This window comes from Galeopterus variegatus, unplaced genomic scaffold (assembly GCF_000696425.1).
Source record: "Galeopterus variegatus unplaced genomic scaffold, G_variegatus-3.0.2 Scaffold3891, whole genome shotgun sequence".
NCBI classification, from domain to species: domain Eukaryota; kingdom Metazoa; phylum Chordata; class Mammalia; order Dermoptera; family Cynocephalidae; genus Galeopterus; species Galeopterus variegatus.
In genome coordinates, this window is record NW_007730002.1 from 145,428 (window position 1) to 169,130 (window position 23,703).

At 43.2% G+C, this 23,703-nt stretch overlaps 1 pseudogene; it reads left to right on the plus strand.

Annotated features, from left to right (window-relative positions):
* Positions 1-7,690: 7,690 nt before the first annotated feature.
* On the plus strand, positions 7,691-8,684 carry LOC103601814 (annotated as a pseudogene).
* The last annotated feature ends 15,019 nt before the right edge of the window (positions 8,685-23,703 follow it).

Genomic DNA, 23,703 nt, shown 5'->3' on the forward strand with positions numbered 1-23,703 from the left:
TTTTGTACAGCCAGGAAAACAGACAGGAAGGGAGTTAGGATTCGTGTTGGCGGCTCTCCTTGACCCTGACCCCACAAGGCAAAAAGGATCGTGCTCTTTGTGGCACTTATCCTGAGCCTCTATCCCTCCCTTCCACCTCCTCCCCAGTGTCCGTCAATTCTTCATTTGTTCCCCTTACAACTGATGTGATTCAAGAGATAACAATCCCACTCCTAACCACAGCGGTGGGTCCTAATTAATCTAAGCCACATACGGTGATCCCATTGGACTTACCATCGTAGAATCAGAAACCTAAGTTTGGGGCCGGCCCGGTGGGGCACTGCTACAGTGCACCGCTTGTGAGTGCGGCGGTTCTCCCACCGAGGGTTCGGATCCCACATACAGACCGGTTCCCGCTCACTGGCTGAGCGAGGTGTGGGCGCAGCACCGAGGGTTGCGATCCCGTTGCCGGACACGAAAAAAGACAAAAAAATGGGAAGAAAAAAAAAAAAAGAATCCTAAGTTAGATCCAATCAACACATGACAACCCCTGAGAGCTAATATTGGTTCAGGGTGACATAAGTGCGAATTGGTCCAGCGAGACTTATGGGAAGGGCTTTCGTTCTGTGACTAGAGTCCAGGTAACTTAAGAAGGTCTTGTCCTACAAGTACCCATCGTGCGATCTTGAGGACAGGAGGTCTGCAGTGTTCTCTGCAACATCGCTTAAATATTTAATCAGGTTATTAGATACTTATTCTTGTGTTTAGCCAAATCGTTTCTAATTTATTTTAAAAGCACACTGCTCAAAGCAGAATTCTGGCTTTTCAAAGTAGTAAAAAGAAAGTTAGAAATTTCTTTGCTGCAGAACAACTCAACTGCCACATAAGCAATGACCTCTTGCAATTTCATGTTTCTCTTTCCATAAGTAACCACTTTTCAGCTGCCCTAAGGTAATTTTTTAAATCAGATGTGGGATCCTTAAACATCTTTGGAAAATTGTTTACAATGTGTTCCACTGTGTTTTACAGCCCAAAATGACTCGTCCTCCCATCACCTCATTCTTGACTATGTCTTGTTGCAAAAGAGAATCCACAGATAATGATGCTGGCAGAGGTTAGACAGAGAAGGCAAATCCAAATGCAGAATGGGTGTGCCCTGGTGAAGGGCAAATGGCTGCCCTTTCCAGGAAGAAAGGAGTCCACAGCCACTGGCATATCTCCAGGGAGCTGGCTGGTCACCTTGAGATCAGGTGCCAGATTGGGGGGTTTGGTGTGGATTATGATGGCCAGCAAATTCGGAAAATTAGGCTCTCAGCTCAGCAGTGGCAGCTTTTGTGATGAAAGTTCGTATTTTGAGCTGTCATGTGACCTGAAGCCCTGCCACTAAGAAGGATACATTCATGAGCGCACAGGGCTGGCAAGGGGAAAAAAGACTAACATCTAGACCTCAAGTTGTCTTGCTCCTTAATTTAAAAATTCCTCTGAAATGGGATGTACATAATCTTCTTGGCCTTGTTGGGGACATAGTGAGGGCACGGATGACAGTGACATACATATGGCTCAACGCCAGTATTTCCGTGATTGCAAGACTTGGCATTCCTTCCTCCATGTCAGGGTTTCTCAAGCTTGGCATGCTAGCCATTTGGAGACACTGCAAGATGTTTAGCAGCACCTCTGGCCTCTATTCACTAAAGTCCTGTAGCACACTTTGTGCTACATTTGTGCGCAAAATGTAGCACCATTTGTGACAGTCAAAGATGTCTGTAGACACTGCCCGATTGTCTGAGAGCCATTACTCTGCACCATGCCAAGGGGTTTCTTACCTATTTATATAATGCAAAATAAGCATCATTAGGTCCAAGCTTGCAAGAGCAAACCCAGAAGACTGTTAGAAATGTAGCCAAGGGGCCGGCCCGGTGGCGCACTGCTACAGTGCGCCGCCTGGGAAGCACGGCAGCGCTCCCGCCGAGGGTTCGGATCCCACATACAGACCGGCCGCTCACTGGCTGAGCGAGGTGCGGGTGCAACACCGAGGGTTGCGATCCCGTTGCCGGTCCCGGTCCGGTACGGGCGCGACACTGAGGGTTGCGATCCGTTGCCGGTCACGAAAAAAGACAAAAAGGAAAAAAAAAATCAGAAATGTAGCCAAGTGTTGGAGTTGGCGTACTGAACACAGACTGTGACAGCAGTACATTTAGCTGGAGTCAAAATCATGATCCTCTTGGTCAAACATCTTCACAAGTCCAGTCCCACAAATATTCTCCCAATTTTTCAGAAATAACATAGGGAATTCTTGCAAGTTCTTTTTTCCTACTCCCATTCTGCCATTTTGCAAACCCTCATCATGCCAGGGCTATGTTGTGACTGAAACTGGATTCCATGTCAGGTCACTGTGGCTGCCACTAGTATGGTTGCATGTCAGGCACCGGACAAGTATGAACGTATTTAATTCTCCCATTAACCCCACAAAGTGAGCACTGAGATACCAAGAAGATGAGTAAGTTGCCCAAATCACACAGCAAATTAGTAAAGCTGTGGAGAGGGTATTTGCTCTCTCTAGTAAGGAGAGCAGAGATCTGGTTGACTTTCTGGTTACCCATGAGGGTGGAGAGGGAGGGGAAGGGTCATCATTCTCCTGAAAAGACACCGGGAGTCCTCAACGAGGGAGGGACAGCACGGAGGGTTTGGGAAACATCTGGATGGAAGGTACAGGCAGACATTCGTGTGATTCTTTGCTGAATTCTTCACCTTGATTATTTTATTTCTGGATCCCTATATAGTCTTTGCTCCTATCCTGACTAATAAAATCATGGCTTATGTCCAAGACTGCCAGTCCGGGGCTGGCCCGGTGGCGCACTGCTACAGTGCGCCACTTGGGAAGCGCGGTGGCGCTCCCGCCGAGGGTTCGGATCCCACATACAGACCGGTTCCCGCTCACTGGCTGAGCGAGGTGCGGGCGCAGCACCGAGGGTTGCGATCCCATTGCCGGTCCCGGTCCGGTACGGGCACGACACTGAGGGTTGCGATCCGTTGCCGGTCACAAAAAAAGACAAAAAGGAAAAAAAAAAAAACTGCCAGTCCCTAATTAGCAGTGGTTAATGACATTTTTCGAAGTAGAATGGTCACTGGCTCAGGTGCCGTAGAAGAAGAGATTCTGAGCAGTGCTGTCATTCAAAAGTTTGTTAAGTAGACGAAAGGGGGGATTTTCTTCAAGACTTGATCATAGTAAGATTCTAAATGTGAATGCACATGGAAGCAAAGTACTGGATATGAGAGAGGGCGTCTGCTTGAAAGTCTGTGACATAAAAGAGATGAAGGGTGGAGGCATTTCTGGTCTAGGGTGATTTCACAGTGGAGATGGCGATTGCCCTGGATCTGGACAGGGTTGAGAGAGTCAATCCTATATGCCTCGCCTGTCAAAGGGATGTCGTGAAAACATGCATGGATCAATATGTTTGAAATATATTCAAACCTAATCCAACCTACTCAAGCATGCTGCAGTTCATTGCAGATGGGCTAGAAATATTTCCCCATCCTCCTTCAACATTAGCTGTTCCCTTCTGTCCCTCCTACCTTGATCCTTTAACTTTTCTAGTCCCTCAGATGCTACCCTTACCCCGAGGTGCAGCCAAACTCACGACCATGGGCCAAAGCAATCTCTCTCCTTGGAAGCCCAGTGGCCCATTCATTCACCACCCACCATGAGCTGCTCGGTACGATGAGCTGTCTTTTATGTGTGTTTGTATCTGTATTAGTCCATTTTGTGTTGCTATAACAGAAATACCTGAGACTGGGTAATTTATAAAGAACAGAGGTTAATCTGGCTCACAATTCTGGGACAGCTACATTTGGTGCAGGCCTCAGGCTGCTTCCACTCATGGTGGAAAGTGGCAGGGAGCTGGCGGGTACAAGCAGATCACATGGCGAGAGGAAGCAAGAGAGAGAAGGTGCCAGGGTCCTATAAACAACCAGCTCTTGTGGGAACTAGAGCAAGATCTCACTCAGGACTCCCACCCCCCAGGGAGCGCATTAATCCATTCATGAGGGATCCACCCCCATGACTCAAACAGCTCCCAACACTGTCACATTGGGGATCAGATTTCCACATGAGTTTTGGTAGGGACAACACATCCAAACTCTGTCAGTGTCATAGCCTGTCCAGACTGTAACAGTCTTGAAGAGAGAATGCCTTACACATGTAATGGCCCCTGACTTCTTATCACAGAACCTATGCATGGCTGCCAATAAATATTTGTTGATTGAATCATTGATATTATTTAAATTTTCCATTTCATCCCAAAGGATATCTCTGATGACCGTCCAAGAATTGGTGCCCTTTATGGGAAGAGGAAATTGTAAATTGTAAAGCCTAGATGCTGTGACTTAACTCATTAAATTGGAAGCCATAGACAATTAAAAAAAAAAGTCAAGATACTATGTCCTTGAGAAGGTAAGAAGATTCAATGATGCAGACACTGTTGAGAAAAAAACACACTGAGCTCATCATTACCCTTGGACAAAGAAAAGGGAAAAGTCTGAAAAATATTTACTCATCAGTGACTATAATGACACAGAATAAACAGCATTAGCCAAGTGGGGTAAAGGACTGAACATATTCTGATCCTCAGCATTGTGGAGTTGAGTTTCTGGCTAACATTTTTTTTTTCACGAAGGGCAAAACATTGTCTCGTAATAATCTGTTTTTAAGAGCAAAAATATTTTGCTCCCTCCTATGGAATTTATCTCTTAACTTTTTTTTTTTTTTTTGGCAGCCAGCCAGTATGGGGATCTGAACCCTTGACCTTGGTGTTACAACACCGTGCTCCAACCAACTGACCTAGCCGGCCAACCATACCCCTTAACTTTGAGTCTAAGGTTGCAAGTATGTTGTAGGCTACTGTATTTGTTATGTGCTTATTATAAGGAAATGCAATTTTAAAATTTATTTGTTGTAAAAATTTAACTTACCCACCTAAGCTTTAATGTATACACCATCACTGTCATGATGAGTTCATGATGTATGATCTTATCTGACTTCACCAGTATATAGGTAGCATAAATTAATTTTCTAAGCAGAAAATGCAAAGACACTTTCTGTACAGTCATTCTCAGGCGTGTTCCAGAAAAACACACTTTATGATTTTAACAGACTTATTTCTAATTAAAATGTGAATCTTGTTTCTCCAATATCCTGAATATTTCTTTCAGATGGCTTAAATATGACAGTTTTGCAATAGACAAAAAGCAGTGTTTATTTTGTTTTTTAAAAGATGACCGGTAAGGGGATCTTAACCCTTGACTTGGTGTTGTCAGCACCACGCTCAGCCAGTGAGCAAACCGGCCATCCCTATATGGGATCCGAACCCAGGGCCTTGGTGTTATGAGCATCGCACTCTCCCGAGTGAGCCACGGGCAGGCCCAAGCAGTGTTTTTTAAAAAATTATTTTTCTTTTTTTGGCAGCTGACCCGTGTGGGGATCTGAACACATGACCTTATGTTACAACACCGCTCTCTAACCAACTGAGCCAACCAGCCAGGCCCAAATACACTTTTGTTGTTGTTGTTGTTTGTTTTGTTTTGCTTTGTTTTGTTTTTTAACAAAAAATATTACAGCTTCTTCCAAAAAGGTCATCAGAAAAATACTGCAATGAACATGGAGTTGCAAATGTCTTTACAAGGCAGAGATTGCATTTCCTTTGGGGACATATTCAGAAAAGAGATTGTTGGCATGGAAACAACCTAAATGTTCATCAACAGACAAATGGACAGAGAAACCATGGTGTGTATATTCAATGGAATATCACTCAGCCCTAAAAAAGAACCTGGTATCTTGTTATTTGCCACAACGTGGATGAACCTGGAGGACGTTATGCTAAGTAAAATAAGCCAGACACAGAAAGAAAAATAGTGCTTTATCCCACTTATATGTGGAACCTAAAAAGAAAGAAAGACATTCAAATGTACAGAGATAGGTAATAAAACAACTGTTACCAGTGTCGGTGGGGTGGGGGGTGGTCACGGGGAGATATAGGTCAGAAGATACAAAGCAGCAGATATGTCCCTGAACAAATCCAGCGATCTAATGCACGACATGAAGAGTATAGGCAGGAAAATTGTACTGTGTTTGAGATTCTCTCTAAATAAGTAGATCTCACCTGCTCTTGCCACACAAAAAATAAAAATAAAAAACAAACAAGAAAAAAATGAGTGACTGTGATTTAATGGATCTGTTCATTTGCTGCACTACAGTAGCTATGTGAATCCTATAACATCATGGTGCATACCTTCAACATACACAGGAAAAGCTACTTTTTAAAAAAAAGACCATCAGAAAGTCAGAATGTGTTAATGCTCATCCTACGTGTTGGTTCCAATGCATGGGCATCTTAGCTCGAGGTTTTCTCTCAAGCACTACTTCTTTCAAATGGCTGACGATGTTTTTTGTAACAAAGCTTTCAGAGTTGCTCGTTAGATTACTTTAGTGCTTAAGAGAGTGTGTGAATTAAATGGCACTGAGTATTTGCCCTTCCATGACGCCAGCAAAAGTATTGCCATTCGGCCACGACTTGTGATTTTAATGAATAGAAAAACAGTAGACAAACAGTTCTATTTCAATAGAAAGGAGTTAGAGTGAAAGGTAATAACATAATTTGTATTTTTAATAGTGAGATGAATGTGCTCCAGGTCATTGAGAACCTCCCCAAAACTGGCTCTCTGCACTAGCCTGGAAGTCTTCAAGTTCAGTGCCTTTTCCTTTGATTCGTTCAAAAGCACTTTTGCTGGTTCCACGTGGTTGCTCCTTTTTGCTTTGTGCTGTTTCTTTTCCAAGGTCCTCCAAAATCCTCCAAGATCCTCCAAGGGTCACCTCCTGAAGTCTGGCGCTCTCTCACAGGCTCAGGGGGGCAGGTTTCTGTTTCTGATCATCTCTGCGTCACGTCCGGACTCAGGTTTAGAATCCTTCTGTTTTTGCAGAATCCTGGATCACTGGGTCCCATTCCCTGATTCCCTTCAAGCACTTTGCCTTCTTCTTAAGAAGATGGCAGCTTGTACAGTCGTCTCTCCCCCACCTTATTCACAGTTTGGCTTTCTATGGTTTCAGTTACCCGCAGTCAACCATGGCCCGAAAATATTAAATGGAAAATTCCAGAAATAAACAATTCATTAGTTTTTTTTTTTTCTTTTTTGTCTTTTTCCGTGTCCGGCAACGGATCGCAACCCTTGGTGTTGCCCCCGTACCGGACCGGGACCGGCAACGGGATCGCAACCCTCGGTGTTGCTCCCGCGCCTCGCTCAGCCAGTGAGCGGGAACCGGTCTGTATGTGGGATCCGAACCCTCGGGCGGGAGCGCCGCCGCGCTCCCCAAGTGGTGCACTTATCCAGTGCGCCACCGGGCTGGCCCCACAATTCATTAGTTTTTAAATGTGCGCCATTCTGAGTAGTGTGATGAAATCTCATGCTGTTCACCTCTGCCCAGCCCCGGACGTGAATCAAGCCTTTGTCCAGAGGATCCATGCTGTGGACGCTCCCCACCCATGAGTCACTGGGCAGCCTCTAGGTTATCAGATCGACTGTCTTGGTGTCACAGTGCTTGTGTCCAAGTCACCTTATTTAACTTAATAATGACCCCAAAGCACAGGAGTAGTGATGCTGGCAATTAGAATATGCCAAAGAGAAGCAGTAAAGTGCTTCCTTTAAGTGAAAACTGTTGGCTGCTTCCATAAATAGAACAGTTGGACAAACTGAGAAAAGCCCAGAAAAACTATGTAAAGTTGTCTATCACAGAAAGAAAGTTTATCATCCCTTTCCAAATTCTTATTACAGAAAAAAAAAAACCCAAAACAGTCCCCTAGAAATGGGGGCCATGACATGGCAAATAAAGAAAATGAACTGGCGTGTGCAGGCCACTGCCCAAAAAATTATGCCATGAGAGTCGAACATGTTTGATTAACTAGTGATTCCAGTTCATCACAAAGAGAGAGCCCATCATCAAAATTTAGTGGGTATTGTTTTTTCTTTTTCCTGAGTTTTCTCAGAACTATGAAACAGTGGCCCAAGTTTTGTTCAGCAGGAGTCTGAGATTGAAAGTAGCTTTTCTTTACAAGGCAGAGATTGCATTTACTTGCAAAAAGTAGCTTTTCTGGGGAAAGAGAGGTATACACGAACTTGTAGCTTATTTGGGGAGGATAGAAGATCTTGGAGTGGTGGTGGATTGCCAAAAGTTAGCAGGAAGAAAAACAATATATTTCACTTGGCTGCTGTGTAGACCTGTTGCTTCTAGTAAAGTCACTACTTAAAAGCAAATTTCAAGAATATGTCATAGTTGATTTCGCTGGCTTCAAGCAGTCGTAAAAAGCTGGGGCTCAGGGCCGGCCCGGTGGCGCTCTCGGTAGAGTGCGGCAGCGCTCCCGCCGAGGGTTCAGATCCCATATAGAGACCGGTCCGCTCACTGGTTGAGCGCGGTGCGGCACGACACCGAGGGTTGCGATCCCGTTACCGGTCACGAAAAAAGACAAAAAGGAAAAAAAAAAAAAAGCTGGGGCTCAGAACTATCATCCAAAACTGAAATTATAAATAATGGAAATATTCAGATTTGAAAACAAGAATTAAGTGAATTGTGGGAATAGGAAAACCATCTTACTTTGGTTCCAGGATATACTAGGAATATAGCTAAGGATGTAGATGCTTATTTATTACAGTTGGATTGAGAGATTTTGTGTACTAAAGAGCATTTGGTTATTCAAAACATCCCTGGATTATAGGATTTCCAAAAAGAAGTTCTCATCTGAGAACTGTGAACTATGGAAGAAATCAAAACCACTTTTTTTTCTTTTAAAAAGCTACATAATGAAACCCTAACCATCTACTTCTTCTTGAAGTGGAAAAATCCCAAAAGGAGCAGGTCCAACTTTAGTGAGGTGAAAGGCACTGGGGGGCCGGCCCAGTGGCGCACTGCTACAGTGCGCCGCTTGGGAAGCGCGGCGGCGCTCCCGCCGAGGGTTCGGATCCCACACGCAGACCGGCCGCTCACTGGCTGAGCGAGGCGCGGGAGCAGCGCCGAGGGTTGTGATCCCGTTGCCGGTCCCGGTCCAGTACGGGCGCGACACTGAGGGTTGCGATCTGTTGCCGGTCATGAAAAAAGACAAAAAAAAAAGGAAAAAAAAAAAAAAAGAGAGAAAGGCACTGGGAAGATTGTCTGACTTTGGGATTTCAATGCAAATTTTTTATTTGGTGACATTGTTTAAGAACTACTGGGACTTAATGCAATCCCGCATAAGAATATAATTTATACTATATGAAAAAATAAGACAGGATTTATTGCTAGGAACCACAAAGACCAATCATCATTAGTTTTTTTTTTAAGATTGTACTTTATAAAAAACACCTAAATGTGTGCAGCTATTTTCTTATGAGAAGACTTTGAAAATTTAAAGAATCATAGCAAATAATCAATATTAAAAATGTTTTGTTGGGCTGGCCCAGTGGCGCACTGGATAGTGCGCCGCTTAGGAGGCACGGCAGCGCTGCCGCCCGAGGGTTCGGATCCCACATACAGACCGGCTCCCGCTCACTGGCTGAGCGAGGCGTGGGAGCAACACCGAGGTTTGCAATCCCGTTGCCGGTCCCTGGTCCGGTACGGGGGCAACACTGAGGGTTGCAATCCGTTGCCGGACACGGAAAAATAAGACAAAAAGACAAAAAAAAAAAAAAAATGTTTTGTCCTCACTGAGATACTGTGTAACACAAAATGCCTTAATTATTAATAAGCCTGTTGTGATACCAATATCTGTTTAAAAAAATTAAAACCAACCATGCTTCTCGCATGATAAAATCATGGAATTAAATGATTAAATCAGGGGTTTCATGTTGTTGTAATGTATTCCACACTGTTTTGAAAACTTGGGAATATTTTTAGTATCTCTGATTTTTTTTTGCCGGAATCACCATGTCATGTATGTATATGTTACCCCCATATAAGGAAAAAAGTGAATATGTATTGTACGAATGTTTAACTGGAAATGTCATGGAATTGTCTTTGTTTTCATTTTTTACTGTATGTGGATTTCTAATATTTTCCATTTCTATGTCATTTAAACATCCTCCATTTAAATAAATTCACTAAATATTTTTTTTAAAAAAAGATGGAAAAGGCATTAAATTTGTGGGTGGGAGACCTGAACAGAAAACGTGTTCTGATTGATGGCAGTCAGGTTCGGTACTCACCCGTGGTCTCAGGCATCTGCTGGGGCTCTTCAAATGTGTCCTCTGCGGATGAGGGGGGCTACTGTATTTTGAATGGTACACACAAATCCTGTGCTTGTCTGGAGGAAAGGAGCCCAGCAAATGTTCTGCAAGTCTTTAACATAGTCCTTTTAACTTGGTCCTTCATAGGGTCGTCCATAGGGTTTCTCATTTCTTGATGTCACTAATGTGAGTGGTGGCCAGAATAGACCACGTTGCTGGGACATGCATGTCCCCCAGTGCCCTTATTAAACATCACCTGTCCAGCATAATCTTAATATCTAAAAATTTTAGCATGCTTAAAGTATGGATCTTTAAAACAAATTTTTAGTTCTTTTATAAAAAAATTGTGCAGAAAACAAAGTATCATCAAAGAATACAGATTATCCTCATTAAATATGAGTGCTCAATAAGGCTTCAGAAAGACAGCCTCCTGCAAAGTGAGCGTAGGATGATGGAGTGGAGAGAAGCTGTTTTCAAGGCATCTCTAAGATTTCAGGTTCTGGCTCAAGCAGAGCTCACCTGGAATTCTGATGAGTGACTGAAAAGTTCTCATGTTTGGAAAGGAAATGGTATGAAAAGCCCCACATACTCTAGGCTGGGTGCTGCAAGAAGAGGAAACCACGTGATCAGTGGTAGTTATCATTTATGCAGCATTTTCGTGAGCCAGGCATTGTTCTTAGTGTGCTAGTGTCTTCCAGGCACTGAAAAATTTTAATCCTTCCAGCAACTCTCAGAGCTCTTGGAAACGTTGAGAGACTTGCCCATGGTCACATATCTACTAAGTGATGGACCTGGGATTTATACCAGTGAGTCCGGCTCCAGGGTCTGCACCTTTACTTTTCTGCAATGCTACCTCAATCATACCTTATGCTGGCTATTACCTTTCTTGTAAGGAAAAGGTATAGAAGGTGAAGAAATCACTTAATTCCAGAATGTTAATGTCTCATAGAATATACTAGCATTGATTTAGAAACAAATGCTTTTAATTTCTGTTTTCTTTTAAGCTTTTTAGCAAGCGGGAAAGTATTTTCTTTGAAAATACATCAATCTTGTCTTATGTCTTTAGGGTTTTGGTTGTTTAAGGTGGCTTTTGTAGGCTGGCCAGTTTGCTAAGTGGTTAGACCAAAGCCTTGTAATACCAAGGTCAAGGGTTCAGTCAAGGGTTCAGATCCCCATACCGGACAGCCACCAACATAAAAAGCAACAAAAAAACCCCAAGTTGGCTTATGCAAACGAGCACTACAAGGGTGTCTAATTCCACAAACGAACTGGAAATGGGCCACCTAACCCTGCCAGGATTCTCTCTCTGACCTCTGTTGCTCCATAATGATCTGTTTTACCCTCGTCTCACGTTGCAGACCAGACTTTCCTGCTTCCCAGTCTATATGGCTGCACATGGACACCCCCAGTTCCCAGGCTTCTACTTCCTGCTTCTAGTCTGTGAGGCAAATATCTTTGCAATCATTCCACATTCTCAGCAAAGGGACTTTGATGGGCTCAGCATGGGTCAGGCATTAACTCTTGGATCAGCCGCTGGAGCGGGGACAAGGCTATGTGTCTGCTCCTTCTGCAAACCTGTAGGTATGAATGGGCAGTTTTCTGAAGAGGGTAAAGGTTGGGGTGGCAGTGGAGAAGTAAGTATCTGCTACACTTAGATTTCACCATAACTCAAATGAGAAATCATTTTTGGACCCCCATCTCTGCCTGAACCCATTAACTTAGGCTTAGATTTACGAGTTCATGGAAAAAGGAAGAGTTATTTGATAGCAGAATCAGCAGCTGTTTTTAACTCCAAGGACCCCCAATGGCATTAAGTAATGTCCATAAAAAACCAGAAAGGGGGCTGGCCCAGTGGCGCACTGCTACAGTGCGCCACTTGGGAGTGCGGCGCGCTCCCGCCGAGGGTTCGGATCCCACATACAGACCGGTTCCCGCTCACTGGCTGAGCGAGGTGCGGGCGCAACACCGAGGGTTGCGATCCCGTTGCCGGTCCCGGTCCGGTACAGGCGCGACACTGAGGGTTGCGATCCGTTGCTGGACACGAAAAAAAGACAAAAAGGAAAAAAACCAGAAAGGACATGACCAAGAGTAACCTTTATTAAATGTCCTTAAGTAGAAGATGCTTTTTTTTTTTTTTTTTTTTTTTTACTGACCGGTAATGGGATCGCAACCCTCAGTGTCGCGCCCGTACCGGGGACCGGCAACGGGATCGCAACCCTCGGTGCCGCGCCCGCACCACACTCAGCCAGTGAGCGGGAACCGGTCTCCACATGGGATCCGAACCCTCGGTGGGAGCGCCGCTGCGCTCCCAAGCAGCGCACTCTCCAGTGCGCCACCGGGCCGGCCCAGAAGATGCTAGTCTTGCTCCATTAGTTCCACAGCTCCTAGAGGCTTCCCTGACACAGAGTAAACATTCAATAAATATTAGCTGCTATTAAAATTTTTATAAAATTCAGAAAATTAATAGTATCAAATATTGTTGAAGGGGGAATTGGGGACACATGGTGAAAGACAGCAGACTACAGACAACAAGAGTCTTGTCTGGTGCTGGTGCCCCAATCAAAGCACTTTTCCAGACCAAGGCCCTTTATAGCATTAGCAGTAAAACTTAATATTATAAAGGACCATTTTATTAGGAGAAGAATACTAAAAACAAGGAGACATGTTTTTAAATGACCAGGATTACATAAACATATGTAATAAACCGTGTATGATAATATTAAGCTTGTAGGACCTCTTTAACTACTAGGTATCTCTTCTAATAATTTGACATCTCCTTTGATATCTAGCATGTCAGTCTTTTTAATATCTTCCAATCTGCAAACACTTGTATGAATTCCAAAAAAATGCTTATTATTCACTGTGATCTTGAAGCATTAATGTCACAATTATGACCTACAATTAAAAAGTAAATATCGTTTTAAAATATTTTGTGGTTTTGGGCACATTAACACAAACATGTCACAAATATTTCCCAAGGAAGTCCCATTATGAAGAGCAGGACAAGGGCTATGTTGGTTGGATTTTGTTCTTCCAGCCTGTTGCTGTCACACCCTAAGCCCCATCCATGTCCACTCTGTGGTTAGTATGGATTCTAATGACAGAATCCATTGGTTATTGGGGCATAGCCAATGGTGGCACCTTCTGCTCCATGTCAGTTGCAGATAATGCTCTCATTATTCTTGGAGCCAGGCCTTCCACCACCCCCTACTCCAGGTGAGAGAAAATGTAGCTCTGCCTCAGCAGTGAACTTTGCTGAAGTAAGAGCTATTGAACTTTTGTCTTTTATCCAGGGAGGAAGCCATATCAATGACTAGATGAGGAATCAAGGGACATGGGTACTGAATATGACTGCCATCAACTAATACCTTGAGTCATATTATAACAAAATTCAAGAATAATGAACAGGTCAAGGTCACACAGTTAGGAGTGAGATCATACTCTTTAATTTACATCATAGCACAGAACTCCTCAGGGTTGAGTTGGCACCCGTGGTCTCTTCATGAAGCCCAGCATTTTGTCATGTCTTTTTGGCACTTGGTCTTCTGATAACCATTGCTTCGGAATGACCATGTACCGCCAACTTTGATTTGGGCTTCCCATAGCACAGAACTACCAACCTTCTCTACTCTGTTCACAGCTTTCCCATCTATACTTGTCTAAAATTAAAAAGTTTCAGATGGGGAAAGGTGGCATAGCTTGGATCTCAGGCTGGAAAAAGTGTGGCAGGCACCATGTAAAAGCTATAAGGGGACTGCAGACATTTGTCAATGTCTGGGGCAACAGGTTGGATAGAGAAGTACAATAGGACATCTAACACCCTGTGAAGAAACTGGAGTGAGGCTCTAGGAAATTAAGATATATAAAAGCAGCCATGAGTATAAGGGTAATAAAAAACAAGCAAACACACAGGACCAGACAGCATATATGCTAGAAAAACAAACAAACAAAAAAACACCTGAGACATTCTGGGGTGATCTCAAGTCTCAGAACTTGCCCTGCTAATTAGTGAAGGTCTTCCCTAGCACAGACCAGTCTGCAAAGATTGAGAGACGTGGCTGTTTTTTCAAATGCCCAATTTTGAACAACAACAAAAAAATCACAACATAGAGAGAAACAAAAAATGACCAATTCAAAGGAACAGAACAAATATCCAGAAACCATCACTGAAGAAGTGCAGGCATTGGAATTACTAGACAAAGACTTTAAATCAATTGTCTTAAATATACTTAAAGAAAAACACAGACAAAAACTAAATGAAAGCAAGAAAACAACATATGAATAAAATGAGAATATCAACAAAGAGATTGAAGTTATTAAAAAAAAAAAAAAAAAAAAATTCGGAGGGCCGGCCTGGTGGCGCACTGGATAGGTGCGCCGCTTGGGAAGCACGGCGGTGCTCCCGCCCGAGGGTTCAGATCCCACATACAGACCGGTTCCCGCTCACTGGCTGAGCGAGGCGCGGGAGCAACGCCGAGGGTTGCAATCCCATTGCCAGTCCCTGGTCCAGTACGGGGGCAACACTGAGGGTTGCGATCCGTTGCCGGACACGGAAAAAGATAAAAAAAATTCTGGAGCTGAAAAATACAATACTTAATTTGAAAAATACAGTAGAGGGGTTCAACAGCAGACTTGAAAATGTAGAAGAAAGAGCCAATGAACATAAAGACAAGTCATTTTAAGCGATCAAGTCAGAAGTATCAAAAATAAAATAATGAAGAAAAAGTGAACAGAGCTTAAAATATGGATCATCACAAAGCAGGCCAATATAGGCATTATGGAAATTTAAGAAGGAGAAGTGAGATAGAGATAGATAGAGAGAGAGAGAAGGGGCAGAGAGTTTATTTGAAGAAAGAATAGCTGAAAACTCCCCAAATTTGATGAAATACATGAATCTATAAATCCAAGAATCCCAGTGAACTCCTAGAAGGACAAACCCAAAGAGACCCACAGTGAGACACATTGTAATCAAACTGTCAAAAATTAAAGACAAAGAGAAAATCTTGAAAGCAGAAAGAGTAAAATGACTTGACGCATACAAGAGATTTTCAATTACATTATAAGCAAATTTTGCAAGAAACTTTTCAGGCCAGAAGGCAGTGGGTTAATATATTTAAAGTGCTGAAAGAAAGAAAAGAAAAAACTGTCAACTGAGAATTCTATGTCCAGCAAAACTGTCCTTCAAAAAATGAGAGAGAAACTAAGACATTCCCAGATTTTTAAAAAGCTGAGGGAGTTTGTTACCACTAGACTAGCCTTACAACAAATGTTAAAGGGAGACCTTCAGTTTGAAATGAGAGGATGCTAGAGTAACTTAAAGATACAAAGATCTCCAGTAAAGTTAAATACATGGACAAGTGTGAAAATGAGTATTACAGTAGTTTTGGTTTGTAATTCTATTTTTTATTTTCTAAGACAAATGCATAAAAATAATCAAAAATCTATGTTAATGGGTACCTAATATATAAAGAAGTAATTTTTAATACAGATAACATAAAGTGGAGGGGAAAAAGCTGTAATGGAGTAGTTTTTGCCTGTACTTGAAGTTAAGTTGGTATCAATTCAAAATAGATTGTTATAACTTCAGGTAATTGTGATGATAATCAAAAAGGAAATATTTATAAATGGACACAAAAGGAAATAAAAGGGAATCAAAATGTGTCACTACAAAAAATTAACTGAAAACAAAAAAAAGGCAATAATGGAAAAAATGAAGGAAAAAACGTTATATGATATAAAGAAAACAAAAAGAAAAATGGCAAAAATAAGTTCTTCCCTGCCAGTAATTACATTAAATGTAAATGGATTAAACTCCTTAATCAATAGACATAGATAGAATGGATTTTAGACAAACAAACAAAACAGGATCTAACTAAATGCTGTCTAAAAGAGACTCACTTTAGATTTGAGGACATACCTAGATTAAAGGGAAAGGGATGAAAAGATTCCATGTAAATAGCAACCAAAAAAGATCACAAGCGGCTATACTAGTATAGACAAATAGACTGTAAGTAGAAAACTACCACAAGAGACAAAGAAGGACATTGTATGATGATAAAAGGGTCAATTCACCAAGAAGATATAACAATTATAAATATGTATGCACCAAACATCAGACCTTCTAAATATATAAAACAAACACTGATGGAAATAAAGAGAGAAATAGGAACTCCGCAATAATAGTTGGAGACTTCAATACCACACTTTCAATAATGGATAGAACATCCAGACAGAAGGTCAATAAGGAAATAGAAGACTTGCACAACACTAAAGACTAATTGGACCTATCAGACATATATAGAACACTCCACCCAACAATAATGAACACACATTCTTCTCAAGTGCACATGCAACATTCTCCAGGATAGGCCGTACATTAGGTTACAAAACAAGTCTTAATATATTTGGAAAAATTAAAGTAACACAAACTGTCTTTTCTGATCACAATGGAATTAAACTAGAAATCAAAGGTAGAAAAAACTGAAAAATGTATAAATATGTGGAAATTAAACAACACAATTTTATTTATTTATTTTTTTTTAATTTTTTTTTTTAAAGATGACTGGTAAGGGGATCTTAACCCTTGACTTGGTGTTGTCAGCACCACGCTCAGCCAGTGAGCAAACCTGGCCTTGGTGTTCTCAGCACCACACTCTCCCGAGTGAGCTGCGGGCTGGCCCAAACAACACAATCTTAAACAACCAATGGGTCCAAAGAGAAACCACAAAGGAAATTAGAAAATATCAGAGATATTGCATTTTTGATTTCAGACCACTGCAATAAAGTGGATGTTGCAATAAAATGAGTCACACAAATTTTTTGGTTTCCCAGTGCATATAAAAGTTATGCTTGCACTATACTGTAGTCTATTAAGAATGCAATAGCATTATGTCTAAAAAAACAAAGTACACACCTTAATTAAAAAATACTTTATTACAAAAAAATTCTAATGACCGTCAGAGCCTTCAGTGAGTCATAATCTTTTTGCTGGTAGAAAATCTTGCCTCAATGTTGATGGCTGGTGACTGATCAGGGTAGGGGATGCTAAGGCTGGGGCGGCTGTAGCAATTTCTTAAAACAAGACAACAGTGAAGTTTGTCGCATTGATTGATTCTTCCTTTCATGAAAGATTTCTCTGTAGCATGCAATGTTATTTGATACCATTTCATCCTTACTAGAACCTCTTTTAAAATCAGAGTCAATCCTCTCAAACCCTACTTTCTCAACTAAGTTGATGTAATATTCTAAATCCTTTGTTGTCATTTCAATAATGTGGACAGCATCTTCATCAGGAGTAGATTCCATCTCGAGAAACTACTTTTATTTTTCTAAGAAGCAATCCCTTATCCTTTCTGGTTTTATCATGTGATTATGCAATTAAGTCACATCTTCAGGCTCCACTTCTAATATTAGCTCTCTTTCTATTTCCACTACATCTGCAGTTACTTCTTCCATTGAAGTTTTGAAGTTGTCAGACTTCCATGAGGATCAGAATTAGCTTCTTCCAAACTCCTGTTAATGTTGATAATTTGATCTCCATGAACCATGAATGTTTTTAAGGGCATCTAGAATGGTGAATCCTTTCCAGGAGGTTTTCAATTTACTTTCCCAGATCCATCAGAGAAATCACTATATATGGCAACTACAGCCTTGCAGAAAGGACTTCTTAAATAATAAGACTTGAAAGTCAAAATTTGATCTCCATGAGCCACGAATGTTTTTAAGGGCAGCTAGAATGGTGAATCCTTTCCAGAAGGTTTTCAATTTACTTTCCCAGATCCATCAGAGAAATCACTATCTATGGCTGCTACAGCCTTACAGAAAGGATTTATTAAATAATAAGACTTGAAAGTCAAAATGACTCCTTGGTGCCTGGGCTGCAGAATGGATGTTGTGTTAGCAGACATGAAACAACATTAATCTCCTTGAGCATCTTCATCGGAGCTCTTGTGTGACCAGATGCATTGTCAATCAGTAGTAAGATTTTCAAATGATTCTTTTTTCCCGAGGAGGAGTCTCAACAGTGGGCTTAAAATATTCAGTAAACCGGCTGGCTGGTTAACTCAGTTGGTTACAGCACAGCCTTATAACTGCAAGTTCACCAGTTTGGATCCCAGTACCAGCCAGCCACACACACGCACTTTGGGTTCTCTAATATCAAGATAACTTATCAGGGCACTTTGTACCCACTACTGATTGGCTTTTTTATCAATAGCTCATTAAAGCAGAGTTGCCATACAAGGATCGGAGCCAAACCGGGGAGTGATGTGAGAAGCCAGTGCCTGGGAGGTTTTGTCCCAGCTGCACAGCACAATTGTTTGTGCAACTACTGCTTTCTCACCAGTTGCATTCCCAGACCTGCTTTGCATTTCCCGTCTATTTCTAGGGGTACCCAATTGCTAAGGCACCTGCCCTTGTGACAGCACTCAAGTCCTGATTAATCCCTGCCTCTATGAACCCCACCTCAGACACAGAAGCCAACACACAGCTAATCTCAGATCCCTTCAGTAGGAGTCCAAGCCTTGTGAACAACCCTGTCCTCAATCATGTCGGGCAGCATTCTGTGGTTCCTGTGCAATGTCCCCCTCAACATACCGAGTCAATAAACCTGATTTTAACAGACTACAGGCTTGTTCCTGGTGGTCTTTGGAAGATTGGGCTTTGCAGTAGACTGGATGCCCTCTCCACCGCCCCACCCCCCAACCTCATTGAAGCTTAAATTCCCATTGTAAATGTTGAGGGTGGGAAATCCTATTACGGTATTGAAAGGTAGGGCCTTGAAGAGGTGATTGGATTGCAGGACCATGCTCTGGTGAATGGATTAATCACGGTGGTATGGTTCTGAGGGCTTTAAAAGAAGAGCACATGAAAGTCTCTCTCTCTCTGCTCCACCACTTTCTGCCATGTGAGACCCTTGCATTGCTGTAAAGCCACCACCAAAGAAGAGTCACCAGATGTGTTCACTGGACTTTGGACTTCCCAGCCTCTGAAACTATAAGCAATAAATTTCGTTGTTTTATAAATTACCCAGTCCCAGGTATTTTATTATAAGCAACAGAAATGGACTAGTACAGGCTTTAACAACTCAGAGATAGTTCCTGATAGACTGGTTCATGAAGGATGAACTGCTTCTCTGAGGCTGGTTTTTCCCTTTCTATTTTTTTATTTTTTTTCCCTTTTTTTTTGTCTTTTTTCGTGACTGGCAATGGATCGCAACCCTCAGTGTCGCGCCCGTACCGGACCGGGACCGGCAACAGGATCGCAACCCTCAGTGCTGCGCCCGCCCCTCGCTCAGCCAGTGAGCGGGAACCGGTCTGTATGTGGGATCCGAACCCTTGGCGGGAGGGCCGCCGCGCCCCCAAGTGGCGCATTGTAGCAGTGCGCCACCGGGCCGGCCCTGGTTTTTCCCTTTCTATTGTTTTATTTTTTTTCCCTTTTTTTTTGTCTTTTTTCGTGACTGGCAATGGATCGCAACCCTCAGTGTCGCGCCCGTACCGGACCGGGACCGGCAACAGGATCGCAACCCTCAGTGCTGCGCCCGCCCCTCGCTCAGCCAGTGAGCGGGAACCGGTCTGTATGTGGGATCCGAACCCTTGGCGGGAGGGCCGCCGCGCTCCCAAGTGGCGCACTGTAGCAGTGCGCCACCGGGCCGGCCCTGGTTTTTCCCTTTCTAATCGTGCTGCATAGCCAGGACAAAACCTCCCAGGCACTGGCTTCTCACATCACTCCCTGTTTGGCTCAGATCCTCATATGACAACTCTGCTTTAATGAGCTGTTGACAAAAGAGCCAATCAGTAGTGGGTACAAAGTGCCCTGATAAGTTATCTTGATATTAGGGAACATTTCTGAGCTAAGCACTTGTGTGTGTGTGCACATGCCAAGAATTGCGGTAAACGCCTGACAAGAGTTAAAGCATGTAAAGCTGAGAATAACCCTTTGAGGCAGATAGTATTATTATCCCCATTTCATAAACTATGAAATAGGGTCACAGGATAAGTAGCAAAGAGAAGAACCAAGATTTGAATCCAGGTGATCTGACTGCACAGCCAGGCTTAACCAGTCAGCATATAGACCTGGTTCTAGTTTCCCCTCTGCAGTAACCTTGCCATGACCTTGGATGAACTGCTCCTGTCTAAGGTTCAGGCTCTTCACCTGCAAATTAGGGATGTTTCAAGCCATGTAATTCCCACACCACTTCTGTAAACTCCACTCCTGTCAATTCAATTGCCTGTTTGACTTTTTATCAAGAACTGCAAGAGTCTGAAATTTTACCCTATGTGCAGGCTAAGAGCTGGATGCCACAGTCTCATAGATGGAGGCAGAAAACACAAGGTCCTGAGATCAGGAACAAAGGACTTATAGCATAGCAGGTTCATGTTCAAGTCAGTTCCCCTTGTTTCCTAAGTGACACAGAAAAGTTCAGGTGCAGTAGGTTTGCAGCTGCCGAAGACCCTGAGCATATGGAGCCCCAACCTTTTATAATGGACAGTAAGCCAGTCTGATCTTTCCCCAGAAAGAGACAAGATCTTTATGATACCAGACAATAAAGAAACCTGCCCTTTGCTCTGGAAAGAGACACTTCCTCTACTCTGGGTCAATGTGTCCCCCAAAAGTTCATGTATTAGGAACTTAAACTCTATTGTAACAGTGTTAAGAGGGTGGGAAGTCCAATTATGGTATTTGAAAGGTAAGGCCTTTAAGAGGTGATTAGATTGTGAGGACTGTGCCCTTGTGAATGCATTGATACATTCATGGAGTAATGGGTGTGGTTCTGATGGCCTTAAAAGGTGAGCAAGTGAGATGGTTAGCTCTCTTTTGCTCAGCCCATTGTCACCACATGACACCTGAGTTCCCACCAAGAAAAAGGCCCTCACCAGATGTGTTCCCTGGACTGTGGACTTCCCAGCCTACAAACTGTAAGAAATAACTTTTGTTTTCTTATAAATTACCCAGGTTCAGGTATTCTGTTATAAGCAACAGAAACAGACTAATACACCCTCTACATTCCAAGGAAGTTCCCTAAACAAACGTCATTGAAAAGAGAGTCTGGAGCAGAGGCTTTCAGTGCCTCTATTCACAAGATGTGCAGAAGTGGAGAGACCAGTGAAAAACTGTCTCCAAAAAATATCCACTGCTTATTTCCACACTCTTTCAGATTCTGGTGAACTTTCTCATAAGTGAGCCACCCTGTCCACAGCTATGATTACTCTGAGTAATAGAGGCTGGGGCAACTCTATCTGTTTTGTCTGAAACAGCATTTAAAGCTACTATAGACTGGCCCCAAGCAGCAGGATGAGGCTATCTGCAGCATTAACCTTCACCATGCCCCTGAGATCCTGGGCCCACCCAGCTGGACAAATCTCATAAACCATCATTGTTACAGTTCTGTGGAGACCTTTTCACATGGCTGGAGGCATTAACCCAAGTGCAGCCAAATAGATTAGTGACTTCACAGTCTCTGCTCTGTCCCCAGGAAGAAGTCTAGGGCCATTCTGACCTCTCTGGCCAATGAGTCAGGTCTGTGCTGACTGCCTTCCAGGTCCAGAGTGGCAATCACTTTATAAGGTCAGGAACAAATCTTGTACCACCTTTCTAACTGGTTAATTCTCACTGTAGAGAAAACTCTCTGTAATGTGTGCATAAGTAATGAGTCAGTTATCCCTCTGGGAGGTTCCCCCGAGTCACCAAGAATAGTCTCATTTGAGGGCAATCTCTGTAATCGTCATAGGGCCACTTGACCTCCTAATGGTGTTCTTTAAAGATTTGAAGGTCTCTTAGACCCACCTCTAAAGTGAAAATCCATGTGTGTTTGGAAGGGAGACAAACGAATGCCTCGTTTCTGCACAAGAAGTGCACGGCCCAGGGTCCACATGGTGTCCCTGGGCAGAAAGTGACAGTTGTTGGGATCCCCCCAGTGAGACCCACATGAGTGAAAGGGCAGAGGCTTCCTGGCAGGCTGGTAAGCCCAAGGGTTCCAGCTCAGTTTGAATAATAGAGTCTAGCCCTTGTTCTGCTGCAAGTCCATCTGGCCTGGTGTCCATACCACCAACCAGGCAGATTTCATCCACCCCAAGGGATGACTGAGCAACCTCAACAGCAATAGGAGTGATGGAGGTGACTGCGGGTGTGGACAGATGTTTTGCATTGGAGGTGCAGGGGTTGGGGCCGTCCCTTGCTGTTGCAGTGGCCTCCTCAGTCAGGGTAAGAAAAGTGGCAGTCAAAACCATGGACAGGGCTATCTCGAAGGGGACGCCAGACCCAGCAGTCAGTTAAATTTAAGGGGCTCGCCTGAACTTAGGAGACAGCCCTGGGGAGTTTCCCTTTGTAAGGAAGGCTTCAAGGGACATTCTGAAAGACAACAGGTCATCAATACTTCTCACCCCCACATATCTCCAGGGGTCAGGAGTGTTCCCTCCCCAGGTGCCTGGGTGTGGCTGTCCCCGCACCACCATGTAGTGAGTGAGCCTGCTCCTGTAGCTACAACTCCACCCTTTTCAGTCACCCCCACTTGTTGCTTTGTCACTTCACCACCCACAGATTTGTCACCCCACTTCCCCTGGGTGATGGAGATGCAAAGGATTACTCAAAGCCCATCTCTTCTGAGCAGTGAGAAGCCCCAAAGTGGTTAACTTCCCTGGAACCCTCGAGCAAGAGGCGTCCCTTTCATTTGGGAAATTAACCCCGAATTGGGGTTCTCTTCCTGCATTATTTTCCAGACCAGGAAGTTACAGGAAGAGAACATAGGTGGGGTTATAGTTTAACAATATAGGCTGGTAACTTTCAGTGATACAAGTCAGATGACATTCCATTAAGGCAATTAAGTGGTCCACCAACAAAAGCTTGATCTTAGCAAACATTCTCTTCTTACAGCAATTTCTCGGTATCTTTACATATCAATCAGTAACCTGTCTATCTTTGAGCCAGCAACCTGCTGTGTTACAATTCCTTATCTTACAACAGAGACTTTATAGCCTGAGGAATATTTCCTGTCCTTTGCAAGGTCAATATTTGAAACTGCAAGGCTTTGGAAAACCAGGCCCTGTGAAGTACATTTGCTTTATAGTATATTCCACACCCGCTCAAACCCAGACCTTCTGTCTTGAACAGGGACCAAGGGATCTTTTTAAAACTTACAGAGATCTATTATGCTCCCCACCTTGGCACACCTGGGTCACTATGATGTACTCAGCCATTTGGTCATTATCTTCAGAAAGGCAGGAATGACGGTAGATCCCAGGACCAAGAACCAACGGGCCATCAGAACAATAGAGCGCCAACCCCTTTTCATCCTTGGCTTGAATCCCATGTTTCAATTTCCCAACAGAATTTTAATTTTGGCCTGGTCTGACTCACCTGCCCACCTTTGGTCCAGAAAAATTCAGTTGATGGTTCTGCTAAGACTAACAGAAATGAATGAGGTACTGTAGTGGATTAGATGATGTGCCCCCAAAACTCACTGAAGCTTGAATTCTGGCCCCCAAG